This window comes from Polypterus senegalus, chromosome 4, assembly GCF_016835505.1.
Source record: "Polypterus senegalus isolate Bchr_013 chromosome 4, ASM1683550v1, whole genome shotgun sequence".
Classification (NCBI taxonomy): domain Eukaryota; kingdom Metazoa; phylum Chordata; class Cladistia; order Polypteriformes; family Polypteridae; genus Polypterus; species Polypterus senegalus.
Window position 1 is genome coordinate 124,150,904 of NC_053157.1, and position 24,224 is coordinate 124,175,127.

Sequence of the window (24,224 nt, forward strand, 5' to 3'; positions counted from 1 at the left end):
GGCTGATAATGTTAAGCCAGACTGATAGAGCACACATTAGTTAATGCGTATAAAAATGCGTACAAAAGACACAATGAATAAGTGAAATAAAAGGTTGTATATTAACAAATTCTAGAATCCAAAGAAAATGATCTCAAATACAAACTATATACCCAGCCAGCACTAATCAAAGGTCTAAAAACACAAGGCAGGCAAAATATTGAGAATGTTAAAGCAAGACAAAATCTGCAGCCAACAGAGGTGGTATGCTGTGAGATAAACGGATCAGAACTAAACAGAAACAAATCTAAGCAAATAAAGTCAAAAATATAAGAATTGAGATACTTGAATTATAAAGTTAGCTTACAGAATGCTAAATTAACCCCTTCCTCCATTGAAGCCCCCTTTTTATTAACCCTGAGCCTCCCACCATGTAACTATTATGTAATTAGTGTTATATAGTGAGAGATGCAGTAGTGTTTGGGGCAACCAGCCAGGCTACGGGTGGAGCCCCACACAGTTTTCGGCATTATTATGTGGTCAGAGAGGAGGTGTGAATGCCTAAGAGAAAGACATTTCTAATAATTAAAAGGCAAAGCAAAACCTAAAAAAATAACAAGATGTATGGGAAATTGTAAAATTTTTGCTTACGTATATTATCGTGAACTGAATAAAACTTACCAAGTTCATTACTAGGTTTGCCAATTCACATATCTTAAGATTAACACACACACTCAGAGATCCTATTTACTCAATTACAAATAAGTGATGCCCTACTACCAGTCACTCTGTAGTATACGACATTGGACCCTCCCTCCCTCACACATACACACACACACTAATCCTAGTCACGTAATTATGTATGAGTGGTTCCCTACTGCCAGTCACTCTATAATATTCCAAAGAGGATCCCTTCCACATAAGTACATATGACTAATGCCTCAATTCTTCTCAGTACACATCGGGACAAACTATCACCAGCACCAACCAACACAGGTGTCCTTGAGACACACAAAGCATCATCACCCTTTTGGTTGTGTGCGCCACTTAACAACCTAAGGGTTCTTACTTTTACTGTAGTTGTTCTTCTATTGAGGTGTGACCTCTCAGCCTTGATAACATTATGGGCAAGAAGGCAGCAATCTTCCCTCACTATGTGCCCTAATATATACTTTAATCACTCAAGGTATAAAGACAAAGTATAGAAATGTAAAAGCAATGTAGTATTTATTAAAGTATAATAGTAGAATAACAATAGAAGGAAATTATATGGATGTAGTCCTGGGCAGTGTTTTAATTTAGGAATCAATATGATACATAAGTTATGTTTGCCAACATTCAGACAAAATGGTCTCTTTATCTCTTTCTAATGTGTCTTGGTCTGTGATGTTACTTCCTATATCGTTTCACTCTTTCTCGTTTGTTCTTCAGTCCTTCAGATGGCCCATTATTTTATGTTGAAATTCCACATGGGAGCTCTGGGACATATGGCATTACACACATTTGATGGCAAGCTGTCCTTGTGATGAATGACTCTGCTCAAAGTATTTCAATCCTCTACACACCTCAGCTTTGTTAACTGTTCTCAAATTATACTGTAAAGTGATTGAAACAGCTTTGGATCCTATGGCATCTGCACTGTTTTCCTTTCCCTCTACCATTAAGTTATAAAGTGAGTGAAACAGATGCATTAAAGTTCTAAATTACTGGTGCAGTACAGGAAGAATGTACTGTTGTGCTTGAAAGTTTGTGAACCCTTTAGAATTTTCTATATTTCTGCATAAATATGACATAAAACATCATCAGATTTTCACTCAAGTCCTAAAAGTAGATAAAGAGAAACCTGTTAAACAAATGAGACAAAAATATTATACTTGGTCATTTATTTATCAAGAAAATGATTGAATATTACATATTTGTGAGTGGCAAAAGTATGTGAACCTCTAGGATTAGCAGTTAGTTTGAAGGTGAAATTAGAGTCAGGTGTTTTCAATCGATGGGATGACAATCAGGTGTGAGGGGGCACCCTGTGTTATTTAAAGAACAGGGATCTATCAAAGTCTGCTCTTCACAACAAATGTTTGTGGAAGTGTATCATGGTACGAACAAAGGAGATTTCTGAGGACCTCACAAAAAGAGTTGTTGATGCTCATCAGGCTGGAAAAGGTTACAAAACCATCTCTAAAGAGTTTGGACTCCACCAATTCACAGGCAGACAGATTGTGTACAAATGGAGGAAGTTCAAGACCATTGCTACTCTCCCCAGGAGTGGTTGATCAACAAAGATCATTCCAAGAGCAAGGTGTGTAATAGTCGGCGAGGTCACAAAGGATATTGGCGAATGTTCTTATTCATAATTCTACCATCAGGAGGACACTGAATAACAATGGTGTGCATGGCAGGGTTGCAAGGAGAAAGCCACTGCTCTCCAAAAAAAAACATCGCTGCTCGTCTGCAGTTTACTAAAGATCACGTGGACAAATAAGAAGGCTATTGGAAGAAATTTTTGTGGACATATGAGACCAAAATAAAACTTTTTGGTTTAAATGAAAAGCGTTATATTTGGAGAAAGGAAAACGCTGCATTCCAGCATAAGAACCTTATCCCATCTGTGAAACATGGTGGTGGTAGTATCATGGTTTGGGCCTGTTTTTGCTGCATCTGGGCCAGGACCGCTTGCCTTCATTGATGGAACAATGAATTCTGAATGATATCAGAGAATTCTAAAGGAAAATGTCAGGACATCTGTCCATAAACTGAATCTCAAGAGAAGGTGGGTCATGCAGCAAGACACTGACCCTAAGCACACAAGTCATTCTACCAAAGAATAGTTAAAGAAGAATAAAGTTAATGTTTTGGAATGGCCAAGTCAAAGTCCTGACCTTAATCCAATTGAAATGTTGTGGAAGGACCTGAAGCGAGCAGTTAATGTGAGAAAACTCACCAACATCCCAGAGTTGAAGCTGTTCTGTACGGAGGAATGGGCTAAAATTCCTCCAAGCAGGTGTGCAGAAATGATCAAAAGTTACCAGAAATGTTTAGTTACAGTTATTGCTGCAAAGGGGCGTTCACACCAGATACTGAAAGCAAAGGTTCATATACTTTTGCCACTCACAAATATGTACTATTCAATAATTTTCCTTAATAAATAAATGACCAAGTATAATATTTTTGTCTCATTTGTTTAACTGGTTTCTCTTTATCTACTTTTAGAACTTGAGTGAAAATCTGATGATGTTTTAGGTCATATTTATGCAGAAATATGGAAAATTCTAAAGGGTTTACAAACTTTCAAGCAGCACTGTATAGGAGAGAATGCTTCCAATGTGAATTACACTTGTGGTTAAATTTTCTTTTAATTCATTCTGGTTCATTTGAGCAAAATTAAAACTTAATGTAAGTAGTCTGTAGTTTCAAAATATGGCGATTTTACACTCCAGGACAAAGATTTATAGTATGTATAGTGAGAACACATGCACTGTCTTATTATTTAGAATCCACCATCACCAGCATTTCTATTAACTAAAGGCATTTATCTCCCATGTGAATGGCAAAGATACTAAGCACAATACGCACCCACCAATAAACATCTAAGTAACAGGTCCTGCTAAATAGAACAATTTTTCAGATGTACAACAGTGGATAGCTGGCTTGCTATCCATTTACATTTACCTCAACTCTTCTGTTAATTCACTTATTTGCAGGAGATTCTGGTACATGCTGTAGTATCACTTTCTTGCTGGACTATCTCCATTCCTAAAAGTCAGTATGTTTCAATGACCAGTAAAAAGTTCCATGGCTTAAGCTTTGTTTTGCCAACTAATTTTATATAGTGTAAATGAACGCAAACTAAATTGGTAAAGTGTTAGCGTCTCATAGAGAATTTGCTTTTAATCCTTGGAATGGGAAAGGCAGAATTACAGCAAAAAGGGGCACTACCTGCCATCTTTAGAGTTTTAACTGCTCTTTTTTAGATTTCTGTCTTCCTTAGATGCTGTTAAAATAATGAACACCAAGTACATTGTTATTGGTGGAAATGATAGATTGGCCATTTAGCTCTGTGAACAGGATTACTTGTGTTCTGTTTTGCATGTTGTATTTACCTGATTTTTGGACACCCATTGCATGCCCAACCTACCTGGAAGGGGTCTCTCTCTGAATTACCTTTCCTGAGATTTCCTCCATTTTTTTTTTCTTCTTATGGAGTCAGGGCTGGGGGGGGCCTGTTAAAACCAATTTCAACATTCCTTTTCGGCTGTACAAGAAATAAATAATTGTTGTTCATCCATATAACTAGAAGGGGTGAAGCTAGTGGCATAGAAGTGACATCAGACATATTTTGATGGTTTCTCCAGCAGGGATTAAAATGGATATATGGTTGGTACTCATACTCTGAAGATAAGGATCTGCGCTGGTATACCGAAGGTTGCCGGTTCGAATCCCCGTCACTGCCAAAAGAGATCCTACTCTGCTGGGCCCTTGAGCAAGGCACTTAACCTTCAATTGCTCCAGGGGCGCTGTACAATGGCTGACCCTGCACTCTGACCCCAAGGGGTATGCTAGAACTAACAAATTCCTAATACGAGAAATTGTATAAGTTAAAATAAAGAATAAAGAACAACTAAAGACTCCCCCAATGTTTCCCTTAACCATAGCATGAGAAACATCTTGTGTGACTGACAAGGGTTACCTCTCACGTGCTACTACTGTTTATTTCTGAATTAGTGCTTATTTTGCAGATCAGCTTTGTTTTTTGTGCCTATTCCCTATTTCTTTTTTCTGTCTTACCTGTCTAACTATATGTTTCTGTTAGCATTGTCTGAGTTAATATGTGACTCCATTACCAAAGGAGCTTTGCATAATTCTGCCCCCAGTGCAAAATTTCATATGAGTAATTTTAGCCACAAGTACAAGTCAGCATAAGAAGTGTGTGGTGAAGGGTAAATACATTTTAAAGAAGAGACTTCCAGCCATCTAAGAGGTGATCACTTTCAAAACTACAATTGATTCAGGGGTCAGCCAAAAGGCCATTTAGGCATCCTGTAGAAGCCATAAAGTGCCTTCAGGAAAATCTTAGGTCCTGTAACATTTCGTGACAAATATTTATAGCTATGGAAAACCACCCTGAGATTATTAAATCGACATGCATGTTGCTTCCAGTTGTATGTTAGTAAAGAGCACCTTTTTCTATCTTTTGTATGAAGTGCTTACTATTGTTGCAATTATATAACTCATTCTTTTATAATGCGTATCAGTCTAAAATATTTATTGTGCTGAAACAACATACCCTGCACAGCGAGATATTTTTATTAACTTTCCATTAGACCATCAATGCTCTATGTGAATCTTTGAGTCACCCTCTTTGCAATAACACTGTCTGCATTATGCCAGATAGCAATAACAGCCCCCTCCTTCCAAACAATCTGTTGTATGATTAACAGTTGGAGCTCAACTTGGAAGTGTACCGAGGTTCATTTGGACACTGATATAACCTTTTCCTGTGGATCTTAAGCAGTTCATTAACCAAGTGTTTTTGTTGCAATAAACAGATCCTCAGAGAAAGTGGTGTTCCAGTCTCTCTGGCAGCAGTCCACACTTTGTAACCGCAGTCATTTCCTTCCCTGGGAATAATGCTTTGTTTTATTAAAGGTTGTTTTATTCTAAAATTTAAAGTTCAAATTTGGTGTCTAAAACCTTGTCAAGAAATACTGCTTTCAATGTTGTCTTAGCTCTAATGCAAAGACGACTAGCCTTCTTTTCTAAAGGTATTTCAAGAAAAAGAGATGAAATCATATATTGCCCTAGTTTCAAAAACAGAATGAAAAAGTTTGACCAAGCTTCCAAAACCACATTTTTCAAGTACTTATGGTTTTGGGAAAGCATTCTCAATTTTTTCTAGCATTGGAATTGAGCAAAACTCTAAAACTTGATTAGTGCTGGCAGGGAATATTGTACACCATTCCAGTTACTTGATGTGCAACTTCCTCAGCTGGGACGGGGGTGGTGGTGTGGAGTGGGGGGGTCTTTAAGCTCCGTTGTGGAAATAGACTTGGAAAATAACTAGGGGCATTCTTCCAAGAGCAAGAAGAAGTACATATTGAGGAACTGACATAATTTCGGAGCACCACAACAAGCAAGCTGCACTTGCATTGACTGCCAAATCCTTGTGCCAAAACCAATAGTACTCTAGGCCCTAATCAACAAATCCCATTGTTTATGGGATATTATTTTTGTTGGTTAGAGTGCAAAACTTGATACCCTAAGATTTCTTCTAGCTCAACAAAGCATTCCAGTGGGAACTAAAACGCATTTATTCTACAGTGTTTTCTTTATCGCTAGTAAATGGTATCTGATTACAAAAGATTTTAGAGATTTCAAATGTATATCCTGGTGGCTGCAACCCTGACAAAGAATCAACTGAAAAAGATAAAGAAATAATACGATTGTCTACCAAATTTCTTTATATACTCCACAGTGTGCACAGTAGACACAAGAGTGCAATCTTCTTTTAAAGATAGAAAAGCTGTTGTAGGAGGCACTGCCTTTAAATTATAACACCTTTAAACTCTGCAATGAGCTACCTATTTTTAAACATTTAATTTGAAGTTGAAATCTTTTTATTTTAGCAGAATGTTTTCATTTAATTTGAAGTTGAAATCCTTTTTATTTTAGCAGAATCTATTTATGTTCAAGCTGTAGTTCTTGCTTTTAATAGTGGTGTCAATCATTGCCATTCTCACCAGTCTGTTTCTTCTGCTATTGTGTCCTTGTGCTCTCACTTCCATTTCTTTGAAGGCCGAGCTTGGAACTGGACATCCTAGTTAAAAAGAAACATTAGTGTCATCCTTGGCTGATCAAGCAGCAGGACTTTGATATGCTCCTTGGAGTTCTTGAACACAAGTAGTTTTGTTATATAGCTATCAGGAGCTTTTAAAAATTTAATGGAAAAAAGAAACAACATTTTTGGGAATAAGATAATCATTCCTCAATGATTCCATAATCCGCAAATATCTGCTGAAGCAAGAGAAACAGTGCCATTGGTATGCCTCAGTTAAACATGGCATATATTATTGTTGAAAGACAATATGAATTAAGGCACTCCCATGTGTCCCATCTGCCAATGAGATTTTATCAGATTAACAGTACAAATGATCATCCAAAATCTGGTTGCCTTTAACACTCCACCACGTCACTGACATATCAGACTTGTCCACCTGAGAGATAATTTCAGGTTTGCCCTTAATGCTACTGAAAGTGTCAGTGGACACAGTGCCCACATCAGTGAGGACAATGAAGGACAAGCTCCAAGCTGTCTGCCTCAGACAAAGACAAATTGTCAGAGGACATCTGCTGATACTTCTTAGATTTCTAATCCTAGGGGAGGACAGTGTTGGGCCATACACAGCTACTGCAATCACAACTGCATTGAATGCTTGTTTGCAAGTGCTACCTTGTCTTATGTTCTCTTCTGATTTTAAGGCCATTGAGACATTTTTGGATGGTCTGGATTACACTATCCACAGTTCAGTATATATTTGGGAGAACAAAGTTTGTGAACTCTTTAAAAATGTCTTGATTTTTGCCTGAACATGATTTCTAAAATGTGATCTGATCTTCACCTAAGACATAATGAAAAAAAATAAATACAGTGATCCCTCCTCGATCGCAGGGGTTGCGTTCCAGAACCCCCCGCAAAAGGTGAAAATCCGAAAAGTAAAAACCATATGTTCATATGGTTATTTTTATATATTTTAAGCCCTTATAAACTCTTCCACACTCTTATAAACATTTCCCGCACAGTTATACAGCATAAACACTTTATATTCTCTTAGATATTAGGTAAGATTCGCTGAAATTATGTATGTAAATACACTGTTTATATACAGTAAAACCTGAATGTTATTTTAAAGATATAGAGCGTTACAGCCATTATGACAGACAGGCCACTAGCAGTAAATACGTACAATGCACGAAAAATTGTATACAGAAAAATGTGTGTACAGTGACACTAAATGTACATACATGTACTAAGTACTGTACGTAGAAAATTAATTATGATTACTCACCAACAATGACACGACGACTTGTCCGATAACGATGAGTTTAATTTTACTGCACAACAAAGGAGAGTGTTACAGCAATTCTAAAGGAGCCTCTTCAGCCGACTGTGTAGCACTGCCATTGTTCTTCTTCTGGCAGTCTTCAATCCAAATACCTAAAGCAGATTCCATATGGACTACCACTTTATTACATCCACTTACAACTTGTTTTGTGCCCTGGTAAAAGGACACTGCAGCCGTAGATCTTATATTCTTTTCCTCCATTTTAAATAAAAAGAATCGTGGACTCATTGATGCTGTAATGGCATCCTACAGCGGTGTAGCTGTTCCCTTCCTTCAACATATCCAAAACCTTTACCTTTTTGGCAATCGTTAGCATCTTCCGTTGGCACTTGGGCACGTGCCCCTGAAGCAGTAGCAGGAGCAGATCGTTTTGAAACCATAATGAAGGGCTTGACTATGCACAAAGATAAACACAAAAGAGTACAAAAGTTAACTCTTTACACAGCAAAACACGTTGATGCTGAATGAGCAAGACGAGACTTCCTGGTTAATTCAGTGGAATCGAATTCGGGGCTCCGTCGCTGAGCCAATCAGCACACAGGAACTTAACTGTGTGATCTGATTAGTTAGCTTCTCAGCCATCCGCCAATAGTGTCCCTTGTATGAAATCAACTGGGCAAACCAACTGAGGAAGCATGTACTGGAAGTAAAAAGACCCATTGTCCGCAGAAACCCACAAAGCAGCGAAAAATCTGCGTTATATACTGTATTTACATATGCTTATATATAAAATCCGTGATAGAGTGAAGCCGCAAAAGTCGAAGCACAATATAGCGAGGGATTACTGTACACCCTGATTAAACAAATGGCAACCACAGAATAGTACTTGGTCACCTCTACATTGAACATATTGTTTATATGTTCAAACTCAAGGACTGAACATTTACATAAACCCATAGATTTAGTAAGTGGTAGAATCTATCTCAGCAGCAATACTTTCAAAAAAGTGTATTCTTTTATTGAGTACCCCAAACATTTTACGGTAACGATATTAGTCACCAAATATGTAAGTATGAACTTATACCACTCATATTTGTACCTTTTGTATACATACAATTTGTTTTTGTGCTTTTCATATTATCGTATTTGTTTTATAACAAAGCCATTTTGTGTCCTGTTTTTTTGGATAGACGCCATATATTGTGAAATTCTTTGCATGACTTTGGCCATATTTACAGTTGCTATATTTGTTGCTGGTCATGTGACATCATTATATCCCTCCTATAAAAGATGGTGGCATACAGTTTCTGACATCTTTGTATCGGATCTCTTTCCTTTCACTGTTCTCTCTTGCTGCCTTTAGTGTTAGAAGAATCTAAGAAGAAGAATTTAATGCTAGGATCTCTTGTTTGTTATTCTATCGTTGATTTTGTTATTGTGTATTAGGAGTTCAGGTTTTCTGTACCTGTTGCCTGTCCCTGACCACAACTGTGTTTGCTCTGTTTGTGCCTCCACCTCCTATTTGTAAAATGTTTTTGTTCTTTTTGCAGGCAATTCTTAATTTTGTTTGTGAGCAATTCTGAATGTAATATTAGATCATATTTATTTGTGATTGTGTCTAGTTTTGGGCTTTTATAGATAGATATTTAATTTCTGATCATAGTTTTTATTTTAGTTTTTGTTTTAAAGGTGTTGATTTGTGTTACTTTTTAAATTTATTTTACTAGGGGGCTTTGCCCCTTGCTTGCTTCGCTTGCCAACCCCCGCATTTGGTTTTCCGGATACACACTTTTAAGATTTGTTTTTCTTTGAATTGTTGCTATTCATTAGTTTCACTTTTATTTCAGAACTTCGTTAAAAACAATATTTGGAATCTTTTGAGTCCCAATATGCTGAATATTTTAAATGAGGTCAGAGAGACATATGTTTAATGACTTTGTACCATAATTCAGGACAGGTTTCTCTGTTTGGAATTTCAGCACAGACAAAACGATGTACATCATCAGCAGTTAATAATTTTGCTTTAGCAAAGTAACCAATAAATGCATGTGAAGTAAACCCCATTTTTGAAATTCTCTTACTTAAATTTTAAAGCCTTACAATATTTATATACTTCTGACATATCACCTATGTATGTCCATATATTCAATCTCTATTTGCCTTTTCGTTATTTCTCCGAGTAATAATTTCTCTTTTTTTGCACTAATGAGATCTTTACTTTCTTTTTTTGACACTTTCATTTTTTTTCTTCTTTCATATTCTGTATCTTGCTCTGCATGTGTACTGCGCCTATGTTTTTTTTGAGTCTTTTGAATTCCAGTTTTCATTATCTCTAACCTGCTCTGCATGTGTTTGGCCCCCTTGTTTTTTAACCTCTTTATGACGTTTTACTTTGTTTTCTACTCTGCCTTTTATTTCTGACCTTACTTTTTCCTGCTTTTTTTTAATGACACCTGGGGCCTCATGTATAATGCCGTGCGTAGAACTCGCACTCTAACATGGCGTAAGCACAAAAGCCGAAATGTGTTTACGCACAGAAAAATCCAGATGCAGGAATCTGTGCGTACTCCAACTTCCACGTTCTTCCGCTACATAAATCCCGATCAGCGTGAAAACTAACGCTCGTGGACGCGCTTTATGTAACGCCCCAACTCCTCCCAGAATTACGCCTCTTTGAATATGCAAATCAATATAAATCGCCCTTAAGCGCAGCCTTCTGTGAAAAGACAATGGGAAAAGCACGGGGAAAATATAAGAATTTCAGTGAATACCAAGTGGAGGCAAAGGAAAAACATACTATTTGTTCAAATAAACCGTGGTATAATCAACAAAATGAAGTTGATCGAGTGACATAGCGTGTTGGAGAAACTTGAAAGCTCACATTCACAAAATCGCACAGTGCCGGAAATAAAAAAGAAGTCACATATCAAAGTTGCCGTGAAAAGAAGAGCTGTAAGCCCACTGTCTGAGTGTCATATGAAAGCTTATTAGGGTACAGAGAAAAAAGGCATACGGTGGGGAAAAAGCACGAAATGTCAACTTTAATCTCGAATTTTCCACTTTAATCACGTAGTTTATTTTGTCATTTAGTAGAACATTATAAACTTCATCTTAAAATCATTTAATTAACCAGTTTCTCAAAATTACATCGTAATTAAAGTACGTTAAATGCTTTGTTTTGTATTTGATCTTCTACTCGTATGTGATCTATGTGTGTGAATCACTACTTGCTTCTTAAACTGGCTCTCTTCCTCCAACTGGACACAGAGTCCATTACATTCGTGATATTACAGCTCTCTGAATAACTAAAATACTGAGATGTATACGTGATGTCATTTTCATGATGATAGGAGCTAAAGCACATTATTAAACATGTGTTTCATGAGCCTCATGCTCATGACAAGCATTTATCTTTTGTCGAAATTTGTCGCTGCGTTTTTAGCTGTGTTGTTATTTTCTCTTTCTGTTTTATATTCAATATATATTGGCGTGGCCGCCCCAGGAGTCCTTGCTTTTCTTTCCCCAAGTAACCGATCGCCACGCAATCAGCTCTACAATAGAAGTTAAGCCATCTGTAAGCTTAGCGCCGATTCTTCAAAATGTTTAAAGAACATTGAAATATCTTCGTAGTACATGTTTAATTATTCTATCCTTCACAACACTCCCAGTGAAGAATATAGATTATTTAAATGAAGTTAAAGTTTTATGTGTATAATTTAACAAACATATTTTGCTGCATTTCACCTTAAAAATGATATCGTCATCATATGTAAATACGCGCTTTATAAAGTGGCCCAGGTTGTGAGATATTATAACTGTAGTGCAAGTTTACAGTGGGGTGATTGTACTTATAAGTACAAACCGTTCTACAAGGAGCAATTGATTGAGTGCATTTAAAGTTCTTGGGATTAAACTGTTTCTGAATCGCGAGGTCTGTACAGGAAAGGCTTTAAAACATTTTGCAGTGGCTGAGACAGCGTGTCCTTAAAACTGTATACCGATAATTCTCTTTCCGATCAGCTGCTGCTGTGATTCACACTCAGATACAGTGATATAAATACTCCGAGTCGTGCAGTGAGAGCAATATGGAAAAAGATGATCCGCTGTGGCAACTCCTAACAAGAGGAGCTGAAAGAAGAAGAAGAAGAAGAAGAAGTGAGAGTAACAACGCTAAAGCAGTTATGGTATTTGGAATACTATGGCTGTTTCCTGGACCATTATATTGTTACGAGTTAATTACAATCAGATGCATTACACTAATAAACAATATGCGGTTAGTTTCTGTGTATTTATAAAGCCGCGTCATGAAAATAATGAGTAATCACACAAGAACTGTAGCATTGCTTTGACGCTGGGTGCCGCCAGTTTACAAAACCGAGCGGAGAACTTGCGTACAACAAGGCATGGGGTACCGTGGAAAAGTGCGTGGCTTTACACCAAGTGTAGGTTTTATACATCGCGATTTGAACGTGGAAAAGTTCTTACGCAACATTTCTTTGTGTACGCACCGTTTATACATGAGGCCCCTGGTCTGTGGTGATTATTTTTCCTTTTTTCAAGTAATAATTTCCATTTGTTTGCACTACTGCGATCTTTACTTTCTTTTTTTTTTGATACTTTCTAATTTCCCTGCCCTCATATTGTTTAACTTTCTCTGAATTTGTATCATGCCAACTTTTTTTTTGAGCTTTTTGGATTCCACTGCTTTCATAATCTCTTACCTGCTCTGCATGTGTATAGTGCCAACGCTTTTGAACGTCTTTATGAAGTTCTACTTTGTCTTTTAATTCTGAGCCCGATTGGATGTGCTTTTTTTCAATTCCACTTGTTCCGGGCTGATTATTACTTTCCTTTTCTTTTCTGAATTTGCACCTAGATTATTCTTTTTCTCTTTTTTCTCTCCAACGCTTTTGAGTGTCTTTTCTCCACACTGCTTTCTTCTTTGCTTAGTCATCGACGTTTCATTTATAACGTATTGTCCTTATATGCTTTATATGCGCTGAAAGCCCTGGATCTGCGTGTGCTCAAAGTTTTTGCACGACTGAGTGTGTTTCTGCCCGTGGTCATATTTGATATTATTTGTAAGTAGGGCGTGTCTTGCAAGAATCTCATGTTCTACATCCCCGCGAGACGGTCCTGGTTCAATCTCTTGGCACAAAGTCTCATGTTTAAGGTCCCCGCGAGACGCTCCGTGGCCAGTCTCTTTCGTCTCGTGGGTCTTTTAAGTGTCTTCCATGATCTTCACTTGAAGATCACGTATCATCTCCCGTCTTTCTCTCCCAGGATTTTTTTTTATAATAGATAGATTTACTGGATGCCATTTTGGCTTAGTGTTGTCATAACTTCAGTTGTTGTGGGACTTGTGTCAATGACTTCACCAGAACTTCCAGTGTAAATATTGTGACATGCAGTGTGTTCAGTACCCAACTGTGGATATTCCAATCTAAATCCTTAGTGATAGCCTCTAAACCAGCTAGATCCTAGCATTAGGTTCTTTTTGGCTTAGAATCCAGTTCTGTCTTTTAAACTGTGTTTCTGTCTTTGTTCTTGTTTGTCTTTTCCTCGATTGTTTGTCTGGCTTTGACATTTGACTTGCCCCTGACCATATCTTCAGTTCATGTAAGATGTCCAGCTGATTGTTTGCCTCATAATAATACTTGGACACCATTTTAGTGTTTTTAATACTAAACGCTCACTTAGTCGTCGGCTACAATTTAAATGAGGAAAGGGCAACCCGTGCCTTCAGAAGCATACAATCCTTCCTAATTGAAGACTTTGATGTTCAGAATTATAGTCCCTTTTTAAACTAGTGTTATGACTCTGGGTTTTGACATTTTGGGAAGCGGTCTGACCAGGTTTGTATTTTTTTGTCATTACTCTGGTGAAAGATTTTTTTATTTTGGTTTATTTTGATATACTTTGTTAGTCCCTGGGGGAAAATTGTCTTTTAGCATGACCTTTAGCAGTCAGAGCACAGGGTGGGCCAATCTATTGCATCTCTGGAGCAATTTTCAGGTTAAGGGCCAACGAAATAAGATCCCTTCCAGTAGTAAAAGGATTTGAACAGGCCGCCATCCAGATACCAGCGCAGATCCTTAGCCACAGAGACACCATTCCATCCATTTTGTACCAATTTTTTGTACTAATCTTTGCATGGTTGTGGTCATATTGTTTATGGTTGTGATACCTGTTTCCATTTAGGTAAAATGTTGAATTGTGTTATCATTTCTCTTCTATGCAATAAACATTGTTAAGAAGTAATTAGGAAAAAATAACATCAAGCTAGTATTAGGACCTTGGCAACTTATTTCTTAAAACCTTTGATTCTGGTTTCATGATTTTTGGCTTTAATGATCATTTCTAGGGTGGTACAGTGGTGCAGCACTGCTTCCTCACAGTAAAGAGGCCAGGGTTCACATCCAGGGTCCCCCATGCATGGAGTCTGCATGTTCTCACTTGGGTCTGCATGGGTTTCCTCTGGGAGCTCCAGTTTCCTCTCATACTTCAAAAACATGCAGAATAGGTGAACTGGCGACTATAAACTGGACATGGTGTGTGCATATGTTTGTATGTGTATTTCTGTCTGTGTGTTCACCCTGCAATGGATTATTCCCGCCTTGCGCCCAATGCTTGCTGCCACAGGCACCAGCTCCTGTGCCCCTGCCTGGAATTAAGCAAGCATACAAAATGGCTTGGTATCATCATTCCTATCTGACTCTCTCATCAATCTGTCCCCTGTCTGTTCCCTTTGTTACTTTCATTCCCCGATTATATTCTCTCTCTGTTCTCCTCATAACAATCAACTGCTGTAATTCCTTTGACTTTAAAGTTAGGTTCTCCAGCACGTTTCTCCTATACTACCAGTATATTAAATTGTTTTTCATGCAAATCTTAGACAACAGTAAAATAGGCCAACGAAAATTTAACATCTGTGAAAAAATGAAACTTTGAAAGTGTGCAATCCTACATTATGTTGGGAAAATCTGTTTAAAGACACAGACTCCAATGTTGTACAACATTGTAAATGGAAAGTTGAATAAAAATTGATTTGTTGCCATTTGTCTATGAGCCTCATAAGTTTATAAACTTGCTGTTATTATTAATTCAGTTAATTTCAAATCAATACAAATCAGTTTTCTGTAATTATAACATACAGTACAACAAAGAGCTTTTACTGCTATTCCGTCTGCTATTCAACATTTTACATGACCTTGGGTGGGTTAAGAACACAATAATGAGAAAGTGTTAAAGATGCATTTTGAGGGAGAGAAAAGAAAAAAGGAAAAATGGTCCAAGTAGAGGGAAAGATATTTTGATTTTAATCGATTAATTTTTGAGGGCAGAGCATGATCTAAAATAAACATATTATATATAAGATGTATTCTTAAATTTCATCTTTATACATACACTTGAGGAAACAGTTTGGCTGTGGAGCAAGCTAACTCTATCCAAATATTCTACTATTAGGTCCCAAAAGCCTAATTGCTTAACATCTCTTTAAAATTTCAACATTAACAATGAAATAAGATAAATAGACTTTTTTGTTAAAAAACAAGATTTATTCACAAAAAATCAATAAAGTTATAACCATATTGTACACATAAGCACCTGTATTAAATTTCGGTATCAGTTAAACTTCCGATTGGCAAGCTCAGATCTCTGCATACTGTAATAGAATAAACAATAGTCAGAAAAAAAAATTGTGACACCAGACTTTTTATCTCTTTATATTGTTGGAAAATAATAATTTTTTTGGAAACCAGAATTGAAGATATCTTCTTAGATACATATCCATATGCTGACTGACTCCATGATGGAAGGTTACGTTTATGTGGCTTCTTGACAGGTTGAGGTGGGACTAAGAGGCAGATGCAGAAGTGATATTACGCATCTTCAACATTTGGAGCTTCAGGGGCCTCATGCATAACACAGTGTGTAGAATTCACACTATAACATTGTGTAAGGACAAAAGCAGAAATGTGTGTACGCACAAAAAAATCCAGATGCATAAATCTGTGCGTTCACCAACTTCCATGTTCTTCTGCTCCATAAATCCGGTCAGCGTGAAAAGTAACGCATGTGCACATGCCTGCTGTCCCACCCCATGTCCTCCCAGAATTACGCCTCTTTGAATATGCAAATCAATATAAATAGTCCTTAAGCTCAGCGTTCTGTAAAAAGACTCCGGAGACAACAGAATAATTTCAGCGAATACCAAGTGGAGGCAAGGAAAAACATACTATTTGTTGGTTTAAACAGTGGTATGAAAAACAAAAGGAAGTTGATCAAGTGACATAGAGTATCCGAGAAACTCGAAACGTCAAGTTCACAAAGTTGCACAGTGCCCGAAATAAAAAAAGAAGTTGTCAGATAACAAAGTCGCTGTGAAAAGGCGAGTCATAGCCCACCATCTGCGTGTCATATGAAAGCTTATAAGGGTACAGAGAAAAGAAAAAAAAATAGGGACACATTGCGAAAAAAGCTCAAAATGTCAACTTTAATCTTGAAATTTCCACTTTAATCACGTAGTTTATTTTGTTATTAACTCTTTGAGGGCTGAATATTTTTTCCAAAAAACTCAAAGTTTTTTGAAAAGCACACAAAGCAATGGTTTCACACATAAATCAACATAAAACGTCTGTTGCTATGTGCTGTGGCTGCTGTTGGCACATGTTCAGCATCTCTGGCGGTAGTGGCTGCACTAGGGCGTCTTAATAGCCAGCAGGTGGGCTGGCTGCCTGGCTGTCTTCGCATAGCAAGTGGGTGGCGGTGGAGATCACAGTGTGACGCAATATGGTTTGTGCCTCTTGTCATCATAAGTGGTGGTCCTCCCAGGCAAACAATGCTGTAGGCGCATCAGCTACACAAAAGTGTTCAGCATCCTGATCAGCTGGTGACCGATCAGATGATGCTGGTACCTCACTTTCGTTTTCAATATCCATCTCCAAAAAACTTGCATCAAACTCAAGAGTCAGGCAAGTAAGAGTCCTATTCACCAAAATTACATAAAACGTCCATGAAGTATTTTGCTTTGTACATTCGGTTTGGTCTCTCACCAGATGTTGATGCCATTTTAGAAGTTGTTTGCTCTTCGCTACTAGGAAACGAGGTTAAATCAACAAAGCTATGTAACTTTCCTTCTAGCAAAGAGAGTTGAACTAAAATGCAAGGGCGAGTTTTGTCACAGTTTACTGATTACTGTCCTCTACCCCTGAATTGTGACAAAAGTCAACATCAGCCCTGAAAGAGTTAAAATAGAACATCATAAACTTAATATTTAAATCATTTAATTTACTAGTTCCTCAAATACCATTATATATAGTAACATATATATACAAATAGTAACACGTTAAATGCTTTGTTTTCTATGTGCTCTATGTGTGTGAATCACTACGTGCTTCTTAAACGTGCTTTCTCTTTCTCCGACTGGACACAGAATCCATTACATTTGTGATATTACAGTTCTCTGAATAATTTAAATACTGAGATGTATATGTGATATCATTTTCATGATGATAAGAATTAAAGCATATTATTAAACATGGGAACACGGTGGCGCAGTGATAGTGACGAGCTGGCACCCTGTCCAGAGACTGCCTCACGCAAGACCTTCGATGAAATCATTTATTGCAGCAGCGCTGTCTCTTTCAAACATACTAATCCCCAATTCGTGTCCTTCTTTTTCTTTCTCCAGGTAACCAACCGCCATATAATCAGCTCTGTAATGGATTTAAAACCATCTGTAAGCTTAGAACGCCGATTCTTAAAAATTTTTAAGGAACATTGAAATATCTTCGTAGTACGTGTTTAATTATTCTATCCATCCATTCTCCCAGTGTCACGCCAGCCCCAGAAAGAATACAGCGCAAGGCAGGAGCAATCCCTGAACGAGGCATCAGATTGCCGCTAGTGCTGCGCTACCGTGTCCTCGCATGTATAATTATTAACAATATAGATTATTTAAATTATGTTAACATTTTATCTGTATAATATAATAAATATATTTTGCTGCATTTCATCTTAAAAATGATATAGTCATCATATGTAAATACGTGCTTAATAAAGTGGCTCAGGTTGTGTAATATTATAACTGCATTGCAAGTTTACAGTGAGGTAATTGTACTAACACATACAAAAAGTTCTACAAGGAGCACTTGATGGACTGATTGAGTGCTTTTATAGTTCTTGGGATGAAACCGTTTCTGAACCGCGATGTCCCTACAGGAAAGGCTCTGAAGCGTTTGCCGTTTTAGAGCAGTTCAATCGACATGTGCTTGATGCTGTATACCGATAATTCTCTTTCTGATCAGCTGCTTGAGAGCTGTGATTCCACACTCAGATACAGTGGGATAAATACTTGAAAGTAACAACGTTAAAGCAGCTATGGTACTTGGAATAGTTTGGCCATTCCGTGGACCATTATATTGTTACAGGTTAATTACAATCAGATGCCTTAAACTAATAAACAATAATGCGGTTAATCTCAGTGTATCTGATAAAGCCGCGTCAGGGATGTGGATCTAAAAAAGAAAGGGAAACCACACTGGAACAAAAGCACTGCTTTGACGCTGGGTGCCGCCAGTTTGCAAAACCGAGTGGAGAACTTGCATATGCCAAGCATTTAGCTAGCGTGAAAATGTGCTTGGCTTTACGCCAGGTTTAGGTTTTATACATCGCAATTTGAGCATGGAAACGGGAGTACGTAACATTTTTGTGCATATGCACCATTTATACATGAGGCCCCAGGTCTGTAGATTAAGAAAAACAGGATGTGAATAACAGTGTCCCCTCAGGACTCAGAATGGAATTATCGACAATACACAAGCCCATTCACATTCATAAAAATAGTAAAGTTAAAACAAGTGCATTGGTTATTGCTGCTGCCTCATGGATCTAATATCTTCAATATGAGTGCTGCATTTGTTCTCTGTTTCTTATGCATTCATGAGTTATTCTCTGAAAACTCATTTTTGGACTCATGTTTTTAAAAATAGATGTACAAGGTAAGACTTTTTCTATTCAGCCCTCAGAGTAATTTTCAAAAAATCTTATACTAAATGCTGAGGCTTTTAAAATACATTAAGTCTGGAGTTGTATGGACATACTTACTATTTTAACGTCAAAGACAAATAGCGTAATATAATATTCCTAAAGCCGCTTAATCCAAGCCAGGGTTACAGGAGTTAGGATCCATCCTGGCAGCATTTGATGCAAAGCAGAAATCAGCCCTGGACATGACTTGCCTCGCCTACTCACACACCCTGCCTCTCATTCATATTGGAACAAGTTTAGAATCATTAATTAATGAAATACCCTTGCCCTGGGAATGTGGGAAGAAAATCAAAATCAGACACACAGAGAGAGAGACGTGCAAAATCTACACAGGCTATAAGTGGGTGCAGGATTTGTGAAACAGTAGCACTAACCTTGTCACCATTTACAGAAACAGTAAGTATGAAATTAGTTATAATATTTAGGCCATTCAGTTATATCTGGTTTCTGTAATAAAAAATGAAACAACAGAAAATATGAAAAGTCCAGTGTGGTATGGATGCAAGTTAACTATACACCCAGTGAAAAGTCTAAGCAGACCAAAGAATCACCAAAAGGGTATTTTAAAAATAGAATAAAACCATAAGTTATTATAATTTACCTGTTACCTCTCTAGGCCTTAATACAACCTAGTGGTATCAGATATCCTTGCAGTCACAGACCCCTACCTCCCTTTACAGGGCCTATATTTAATCCTTGCCCACAATTATAGGCTGAAGGAATCCACGTATACAATAGTGGGTGTCGCAGCACTCTTCATTACTAGAGGACTCGACTCAATAAATTTCATCCTCCACCAACGTTTCATTACAACATTATGAGGTACAACATTCCTTAATAATGAAAACCCCCATGTATTGGCACAACCACACAAATTATAGTTGTCACTGTATTCACTTTAAAGGCTTGGCCACTACTGAACTACTGTTCATTTAAATGCTTGCAATTCCTGTATCTTATGGGCCTTCCATCGCAATGAATGAAAGAGGGTGTGTATGCACTGGAGTAGCGCAAATGTGGTGATCCATCTCATTCATTGGTCAAGAGTCCTATCTGCAATTTAAATGCACAGTATTATGTGAATGCGCATTTCCTGTTTATCTTGTATGGTGAGTTTTCCAGTAGTAAATATCAATAATATTTAAGCAAAAAATGTATACATTTTGCACATTTTAAGCATACAAATACATGTGACACAAAGTTAACGTCAAATTTACTTTCTTTTTCCGTGGACAGTTTTCACATCTTTTGTTGCTGGACAGAACGGGACACTATTACTTTCCATTATGTCATAAAATACTTTCTCTTATTCTGCATGAAAACATGAGATTAAAAATGTTTCTTGGACACCACTGCAAACTGCATGAAATAAGTAGCATATAAGAAATGACATTTTTGGATGGAATTTTCCTTTAATCCAATTTGCGGTCTAGCGGAGCTAGAGCTGAATCCTATCCTGACAGCACTGACTGGAAAGAATGGCAATATTGAAATACGTACCAATAAATCACAAAAAGTACTCCAGAATTCTAAATTGGTACACAGTCTTGAACATCCTGAACATGTAGGCTTACATTATGTCAGAAGGACACACGTAAACCTACACAAACTCTTGTCAAGGGTGTTTAATTGAACAAAATTTCAAGAGATCTTCATCCATGGATTCTCACATCAACTGCCAAGGTATTACGTGTTGTATAAGAGGAAAGGTTTTAGAATCCACTACTTGAAAGAAAGTGTCAAAATGTTGGGTGTGTTCTCTCTGTGTTTGCAGTGCTATTTGTTTCCCTTTTTCTTGCCACAATTTGCTTTGTGCTTTCTATTATGACTCAGCACCCCGCATTTGAGTTGTTTCTTCTCTTCATTACCTTATAATGGTCAGGAAACTAATCCTGTATAAATATAAAATAGAACATAATAATAGTAATAGTAGTACTATTGTCACATTTACAGAGTACAGTGAAATTCTTACTTGAATGTCTGAACAACATGCAGCATGGAGCACTCTATCCAAATACAATGTTCCTAAAACTGAATGTGGTATACATGAAAACAGTTACTCCTGACTTAGTGAAGGTCACTTGGTGAACACTCTTTTATACTGAAAGGAAACTATGGACCTGGTCCAGACCTGTTTGGACATTCTTCCTAGGGACTGAAAATAAGCACTTGGAAAGAATGCCAAGCATTGACTCCAGACCTGGGCTTCTCATGTCACTAATTTGGACAAAAATGTGTACAGAAAATAGATGGATTATTAAAGTCAGAAAAACATTTCAAGAACCGTTTTCTTGTACTGTTCTCACTGGCCTACTTTGTCTTAATATCCAATTCACTCTTTTCACTGCTTTTGCCTTGTTACTGGGATCAATTTAAATTTTTGTCTCAGATCTGCAATTCATTGATCATAACTTACTGTATCTCTCCAAAACTCTGTATTTGGCCTTCTCTTGACAACTAATTTCTTAAAACTTCAGGGAGTGGCAACATGTATGTTCATTAGTACATGCAAGTAGCAATTTCACTGTGCTCTGTACACGTGACAGTTTTCTGCTTGCTCCACAACTGTGGAACAGGCTTCCACTCACTATCAGAAACTGCTCCCAGTATTTTGATCTTCTGGCATCTCTTGATCACCCGTCACTTTGCATGATGGTTTGAAATGGCTTAGGGTTTTTTTCTTTTTTTCCCCCTTTAGAATAACTTTGGATTACCAAACGTTTTCTCCAACTACATCTCCCTGCGAGTTACAGTGCTCTTGTTTGTATATTACTTTGCCCCATATTCTTTGTGTTAACGCTGTAAAGGATAGCACTTGGCATCCCGGCCAGGATGGACAACCTTCCCTTACCTGTTCAGAAGGCTCACATGGTAAATGGCCAGAAAGAGTGGCAGGATGTTCCCTGCCTTAGCCAGGAGGGTGGCAGAAGATGCCAGTGCAGAAGTGGACATGATGGGGTCCCAGCAGGGTTGGACTGAAAAATGATACCCAGCCTTGAAGCCAATGTGATGGAACGTCAGTGGGGAGATAACCTGTCAAGACTACAGGTTCCCCCTGTACGCTAGATGGCAGCATCCCTGGGTCAGGATTCCCACATGGACACCTGTAGGGATTGCTGGGACCTGTAGTCCCTTGGGGAATTCCTGTTGGGTTTCATAGGGGATGCCCTAATTTGTGGGGCTTTCATTTGACCTGGAAGTACTTCCATCCGACTATGCCCTAGCACCGGATGTATGATTTCTTCCAGGTGTGTTGGAGTCGTGTGTGGAGGATGGACAAAACTCACCTGGGAGGTGTGGAGGAGAAGAAGGAAAGAGAGAAGTAGTGTACCACTGTCTAAGCATTTTTATAAGGCATTTTGTATAACAAAATGTGTGTTTGCACCAGGGACTTGTGTCTGGGGTTTGGGGTGTTGCAACACCCTCTAGTGGTCAAACCACAGTAACACACTTGTTGTACTCAAATAATAAACATTCACAAATTACAATGTCTTGACAAGCATTAAAATACTGTATCATGTATGCATGTCCAAAGATCTCCATATGGGCTCATTTGAGGCATGTGTTTACCCGCAGGGGCAAGAGTGGGCATTGTCACAAATGGTTTCTTCTCCTTCTCTCCTCACAACGGTGAGAAACAGCCCAGTGTGGGCACTTAGACCTGCCACTTCTGGCCTACATAATATAAGTAGCCTGGCTACCCAGAAGGAGGCATCTATGGCAAGCAGAGCTCTTGTGATTGACCCCAACTTATGACAGCAATGAGCTGGAACTATTTTGTTGTTAATTTTGCAGAAGTGGGCTGTTTATTGAAGCCAAATCAGCATTATTTTGTGTTGGATTTCCTTATAAAATGGTGAACCAAACTATTCTCTGCTTTCACAACCTGTCATTCCTGCACCCAGCCGCAACTGTTTATATATCCTGATATCTTGTAGGTCACATTGAGAAATAATTAATTTAAAAGAATATTTCAGTTGAACTTCACGTCTCCTGATTGTTTGTATTTAGTAAGTGAAGTTGAATATGGCCACTTCACATCACTGTCTGTTGCAAAGATGTAACATGTATGATCAATGATACTGCATTGTATCTCAATCTAGTTCTTCCAGCAATTCAAATAATTATACGTCCATTGCTTACATCAGCAATTAGTAAGTGAAATTATAAAAATGTATTAAAAATACATACCCAGTTATTCACCATCTTAACATGTCTTGAATTGGGTGGCATTCCATCTGTTGGCACACTGACAGACACACGTAAGATTATTTGAAGGTTGACTGTTAGTTTAAACTGTTTGTGTCTGAAATGTAGGAATAAACAAGTGCATCCAAAGAACACTCCTGTGGACATGGGGAGAACTTGTAAGTACCACGTAGACAGCGGCTTCCTCCACAGTTAAGAATGAAGGCAGGAATGAAAGAGGCAGGTAAACCGTACTGTATATGATTTGGTAGCTTTGGCAGGGTTTTCTGTGACTGTAACGATGAAAATCAGCAGGGCTCCATTTTGGCACTGTGCAATGTAATAAAGAACCCAATGAACTTGTTTCTCACCAGCAAACTGCCTCTCAAGTCTGTCATTACAATATTTTTGGAGTTGAAAAAATTACTGTGTATAAAGAAATTTCTATTGAAAATAAATTCCTCCATCACACTTTCAAGTGAGAAGCTCTGCTGGCTCCATAGACACGTATTGTATTTCCTGTCACATAATCTTACTTAAGCAAGATAAATAAATATATAATTCTTCCTACTAGAAAGAAGACTGGCGGCAGCCACACATTCCTTACATATTCACACACATTTCACTTTTTTTGACATTAGACTGTGTGGATGTGGTCAGACGATAGCAACAAAAAATCACATATAATAACAAATAAGACTGATAGGCTATTTATTTATTTTTCTCTTCCACTGTTATCATGTGTATTTGACAGTTACAGTGTTTGGTTACTTTACTTGGAAAAGATATGTACGCATGGGAAACCCAAACTAGGATGATTTTTTTTTCAGAAAGTAAAATCAATATCCACCTAACATATAAAGCAATGAAAATCTTCCACTCTCGCTTAATTCTTTCGTTTACTGAATAGTCTGAGTTGACATTTCTCATTTCAGATTATTT